The following is a 6809-nucleotide window of genomic DNA, read 5'->3' on the forward strand; positions in this document are numbered from 1 at the left end:
TATTGAAAAATTATATAGAAATTGAAGACCAATGGGGAAAAAGCCAAGAAAGAGGGGAGGAGAAGATGGAGGAGATATTGAACGAACTGGAAGAAAAACTTCGGGACGAAGAGGTGGAAAAGAAAGACGTGGGAATAAAACACGAATTAGACGAATTATCACAAGAGGAACAAATGGACTTTACGGATCTAGAAGTATCACCAGCAGCTCCGAGGAGAGGAAGTCGAAAACGAGTAAAAAAGGTACCATATTCACCGTCAACTCCGAGGAAGAAGAAGAAAAGGGCAGTATCACTAGACAACAAAAAAGGAAAAAAAATAACAATTTCCCCACAAACTCCAAGGAAAACATCAGACGACGAAGGAAGTCGTCGAAAACAGGAGAGAAAAAATACACCTACATCAAACCCCAAGAAAAAAAGAAAGAAGGCAATTACGGAAAGAGAAATTCTATGGTCGATTCATCCCTAAGCAAAATTTTTTTCGACCCTTCCAATCCAGCTAGTTTTTCGACTAGAGATGCTCTATGGACTGCATCGGGGAAAAAATTCTCAAAGGAAAACGTTCAAAAGTGGTTAGAGTCACAGGATAGCTATACACTTCACAGACCGATGAGAAAAAGATTTCCTCGCAATAAGTACGAAGTATCATACATCGATGAAACTTGGCAGTGTGATCTAAATGATATGAGATCTCTGAAAAAATATAATAATGGCTATCAATATCTTCTTACGGTGATAGACATCTTTTCAAAATATGCATGGGCTAAACCCTTAAAAAATAAGAAACCTGAAAGTGTGATACATGCTTTTCGCTCGATTTTTAACAAACGGAAACCATTGAAAATTCAAAGTGACAAAGGTGGTGAATTTGTTAACATTAAATTCAAAAAATTTCTCGACGAGCGAGGAGTTAAATTCTTTTCCACAAATAATCCCGACATAAAAGCCTCCATTGTGGAAAGGTTTAACAGAACGTTGAAAAGTAAAATGTATAAATATTTTACAAAAAATAACACTTATAATTACGTGAGTGTGCTCCCGAAGCTACTCAAAGGATACAATGATCGAACGCATTCCAGTATTGGAATTGCTCCTTCTCAAGTAAACGAATCGAGTGCATTTTCAACGGCTGTGTATCAGTCGAGAAGACGACTTAAGCAAGATGATGGCGGTAGGAAATTTGAGATTGGTGATCATGTTCGTATTAGCAAGGAAAAGTTACCATTCGCTAAAGGTTACACACCGAATTATTCTACAGAAATATTTAAAGTGAAATCCATTTCAAGGGATTTTCTCATACCCACATATAAATTGGAAGATTTGAATGGTGAGGAAATAAAGGGTTCTTTCTACGGAAGAGAGTTAGTACGGAGTAGAATAACTGATAATACTGAATTCAAAATTGAAAAAATTCTTAGACGGAGGGGAAAAGGTGCTAAGCAGGAATATTTCGTTAAATGGAAGGGATACGGAGACAGTTTCAACAGTTGGATATTAGCTTCCACTGTGAAAAGATTGCTTAATAATTAAGCTAATATGAATGATTTTTATATCACACTCCTTAGCGATAGCTCGGCGAAATATTACCCAGAAAATTCAATCGCTCATTTTCGCACAAAACTTCCTCGACGAATCACTCTCAATGAAAGCGAAGAATGGGTTGTGGGTCTGGTGGAAATATCTTTACCACGCGCAAGGGCACCAGTGAACAATAAGGTGTCTATTCGAATGCTTAACAACGATCATGAAATCACTTTAACAAAACCAAGCTACACATTGTCAACATTGTTCGGTGAACTTCGAAAATCCATACCTGAAGACAGGCTATTAGAATATGATATCGAAATAGCAAATTTGAATAAAGGTAATGATATTTCTGAAGATGCGGTAATCCTCTCTCCTAGTCAGGCATTGTCAACGTCTTCATCTGACACATTGGAAATTAAAAGGAAAGAACCACCAAAAATCAAGGAAGAGGAATACGTTGGAATCGTATTTGTTTATAACGATCTCGTGAAACCGCAATTCATAGGCGACACGATGAGTAGATGTTTAAGAGTCATTAACATTGGGAGGGGTAGGCATCAAATATTCCAGCAACCGTATTATGTACCCGTTGAACGGATGGAATTTGATAGTATTGAGATATTTCTGGGAGATAAAATGGGTCTATCATACCCTTTTGAATCGAGTATCGATCCTGCAGCATTGATTCTTCACTTTAAAAAAAAGTAATATTTTTCATGAAGTTCAGTATCCTTCAAGATGTCTACGGATGTGGATCGATACTTGAAATATTACATTTCAAGACAAAAAGGTGGTGAGATTGGTCCCATTTACCGAGCCAGTCAATATAGACAGAAAGGGAACGGATTAGGGAGTTTTTTTAGCGGGCTATGGCGATCCGTGAGACCTCTTTTCACTAGCGGTTTGAAAGCAGTTGGGGAGGAGGCTGTGAAATCAGGAATTGGAGCCCTCACGGATATCGGTACAAAGCCTGGAAAAGAAATTTTAAAAACTCGTCTTAAGGAGGCGGGAAGTAATTTAAAAAGACGTGCCGAAGAAAAAGTCGAACGAATGGTGGGTGCTGGTCTACGCACGGCAAAGAGACCACGTAAAAAAGCGGCTGTGAATGCAATTCCAATCGTTAAAAAGAAGAGAAAGGTTAAAAAGGTGAAGAGAATAAAACGAAATCCCATCTCAAAGAAGAAGAAGAAAATTAGAAGACCAGTAAGGAGAAGGAAAGGACGTGGGAAAAAACAGCGAGGTGCTGGCATAAGGGATATATTTTCATTATAATACAAATCCAATGAAATATTATATTAGTCTTTCGGCTGGGACGGTGGAAGGTACATCAACGAAAATGACGCAGGTTATCCCCTCGTCTTTGGATATATTTTCTCGTCGTCCCATCCAAGCTAGTATTCTAGGCCACCGAATAGTTGCATACAAACCAGTGACTGCCCTAGATACCTACTCAGAATTAAAATTTTCCATCAAAGGAAACGGTGATAGATACATAGACTTGAACGATATATCCCTGAATATTAAGCTCAAAATCTTGAATGGAAACAAATCGTTCGTGAGTGGTCAAGAGCTACCAGGAATTGTAAATAACATACTCCATTCTCTTTTTGAAAATTGCAATGTGTATCTGAATGGGCGAAGAGTGACAACGTCGGAACATTACGCCTACCGTAGTTATTTGGAAAATCTGCTTAATTATGGAACGGATGCGGCACGTACGCACTTGCAGTGTATCGGTTGGGTACTTGATAATGGAGAAGATTTAGATAGTCTTGAAACAAATACAGGATTAAAAACTAGGAAAGAAATGTTTGAAAATAGCAACCTTATAGAACTGGAAGGGAAACTACATGCAGACGTACTTCATCAATCCAGGCTTCTTCTAAACAACGTTGACGTAGACATTGAACTGTCTTTTGCAAAACCTACATTCTTTCTAATGGATAAACCAGACGGAGAAGGAGTTCTGAAAATTGAAGATGCCACACTTTACGCAACTCATTATGACCTTGATCATTCCGTTCTAGTTGCACATGCAAAAATACTCTCAGACGGAATGTCTAGTATTTTACCTTATAAACGTGTTGAAATGAAATCATTCACGATTCCTGCGAATAGCAGCATGTTTAACAATGATAATTTAATTTTAGGCCGGATCCCGAATTTACTTCTAGCCGTTATGATAGAGGATAATGCATTCCTCGGAAAAAAAAATAAAAATCCATTCAATTTTCGTCACTTTAGCCTGTATAACTGTTCTGTTTTTGTCGACGATCAAGAATATCCGTGTGGAGGAATTGAAACAGACTTCGATACAGTACAAAAAAAGTTTTGCACACGTGCTTATAGACAGCTTTTCTCCGCACTGGGATTACATCATGCCGATGGCGGGAACCAAATTACGTTACAAATGTTTCAACATGGATACTTTGTGCTAGCATGGAATCTCACTCGTGATGCTTCCGTGAGTGAAAATCACGTTTCACTATCTCGCATGGGGAATTTACGATTACATGGTAAATTTAAAAAACCCCTCGAGCACGCAGTGACAGTTCTTACTTATGCCGAGTACGATTCTGAAATTTTAATAAATAAAAACAGGGAAGTCACCTTAAATTGGACATAAGCAATTAGGCACTGCGGGCATTATGGATACAAATGGAATTATAAGAGCTCTCACGAGTAATCGAAATACGCGAGCCTTTTTTCGAGGAGTTTTCGCATCCGATATAATTAAGAAAATCAACATCAAACCTGGATTATATATAATCAATTTTGATCCTTCTACACGTCCTGGAATTCATTGGGTTGCTATTCATGTGATCAATCTAAAACGCGCAGAATATTTCGACTCATACGCGCTGCCTCCTTTCGTACCCGATATACTAGTTTTTCTTCGTCGCTTTTCCTCGGTAAAGAAAAATAGTAAGCGGTTGCAAAATTTCAAATCTGATTTATGCGGGGAGTACTGCTGCTTGTATGCATACTTCAAGTCAATAAATCGTACGCTGACCCAATTCACCCGGCTATTTCCCCGCCCCGATCTTAATGACTGCAAAGTGGCCTTGATCTTTTCTCGCGTCTTTGCACATGGACGGAGAAAGCGACGATGTAATCCAAGGTCTCAATCTTGCTGCGCATTAGCAGAAACAAGTACTTGGAGAAATAGGTTGCGTAAATTGTGAATGCCATTAGTCATGATGCAGTCTTCCAGCAAAGAAGTCACGCTCTCCTCGAATGGAGTTCGATTCGTGGATGATGTTACGCTGTCTGAAGATATCGCCGAGGAGAAGTCTTGTAAGCCATCTCCGAGAAAGCGGAAGATGAGTAGAGAAACGGAAAAGGGAAGTAAACAAAATAATATGAATAAAGGGGAGAAAAAGAAGAAATCACCCGATGAATCAGTGTACATCCAGGCACCTACTGGAGTAGACGTGCCCTCAACGTCACTCGTGTTAACCCGAGAAAAGGGAAAGAATCCTAGAAAAAATTATTCGAGGAAGATAGAAAAAAAAACCAGTCGTTTACAACACATAAAATCCTCGACAAAATTACCCTCACCTTTGGAGGATTTTAAAGTACTATACTGCCTTGGTGCTTCACTAGGTGGAAAAAAAATTCTTCGCATCGGTTGGGGGCTGAGCGATGGACGAGCATTTGCGAGAATATCGGATGACTCTGATGTAATCGATCTATTTACCAACGATCTTTACCTTCTTAAACATAACGACCATCACATCAGGGAATTCTTAAATTCTGGTGCATTCAATCCAGAAATCTCTAACGGAGTAGCCAATCCTGTTTTCTCCGTCTCATTCGAGAAATATTTTGAAATTAATTACGCTGTGTTTTCTACCAAGGGGAAAGAAAAAGTTGCATTAAATAAAGACGAATGGCATGTTCTCGCAAATATGCTAGACAATGTGATGCTTGCTGTGGCTGTAGTAGATCAAAATCAGATGGATTTGGAACAATACTTCCTATCTTTCGAGCACGCAGCGCGGAGATTGGGTATAGAGGATATGAAGATTATATTCGGAGTGGAGCAATCAATCATTGCCACAACATATTTTCCCCTAGACCCGATGTATGTGGAAGGATGGGCAAAGCTATTGTCGACTTCCAAGCATGTGTTCAAGGACAAGAAAAACTGTTTGTGATACGTGAATTGGCAATAAAAGATTTAGATTCCGGTCGAGGAAAGTCGTGGGTTTTTAAACTTCCTCCAATTATTGATAATAGTCGAGAGAATGATTGGCTTGTTAATCACTACCATGGAATTGACCATTCGTTGGGAAATGTACCGTATTATCTTTTAAATGATATTATCGAGAATGAAACAATGCCATATAATTTTATCTTTACCAAAGGATTAGAAAAATCAATTGCGATATCCACGCTCATTAATCGCCCCGTCATAGAGCTAGAAAGATTTATTAACGTACCTAGCCTTAAAATGCTTCCAAAAGCAGAAGGGGTAATGTGTAGTCTCTGTGTTCATAAGACAGAAAAGTATGCGTGTGCTGTAAAAAACTGTGAAAAATTACAGAAATGGATTCACGAAAATATTGGTGTTAGAGAATTGGATAAACTGTTGCAGACCAATAAAACCTATGTATCGTCTGTATCACCCATGAATTGTAAAAGAAAATTAGTATTAGATGGTGATTGTTGTTAATTTATGTATAGTGTCACTGTTTGTAGTGGTACTTAGGAATGGATCATCCTGAACTTCCTGAATTTCAAGTTAGTTTGCTCGCCGTTCTTCTCCATGAAATTGGTCACACTCTCGGAATTTCACATTCGAATTATGAGAATGCTCTGATGTATGCGTATTATAACCATTATGATTACCGTCTGACACTACATCAAGACGATATACTAGCAGTTCAATTTCTCTATGGACCACCGTTGGAACCTCAGAAGGAAGATGATCCAGTTCAGGAGAATGATGATGATGATGATGCTGGGGAAGCACCTGAATATCCGGAGGATAGATTCAGAGCAGAGCCGAATGAAGCAAAAAATAATACTCAGCATCCGACTTTGTGTGAACTTGATAATGTACACCAGTTACTCATAATCAATAATTTGCTGTATTTATTTCATGGTAAATGGTTTTGGTATGTGGATATGGAAGTGACTGAAAGAATAGACATGGTTGGCCCTCAGCTTATCACAGATTGGTTACCATTTTTACCTGAGAAAAATTTCAATGGTTTTGATGCAGTTTATCGCAGGCCTAGTGGAGAAATTGCAATATTTATCAATAACATGATAT

The sequence above is a fragment of the Ischnura elegans genome, chromosome 2 (assembly GCF_921293095.1).
Source record: "Ischnura elegans chromosome 2, ioIscEleg1.1, whole genome shotgun sequence".
Lineage (NCBI taxonomy): Eukaryota > Metazoa > Arthropoda > Insecta > Odonata > Coenagrionidae > Ischnura > Ischnura elegans.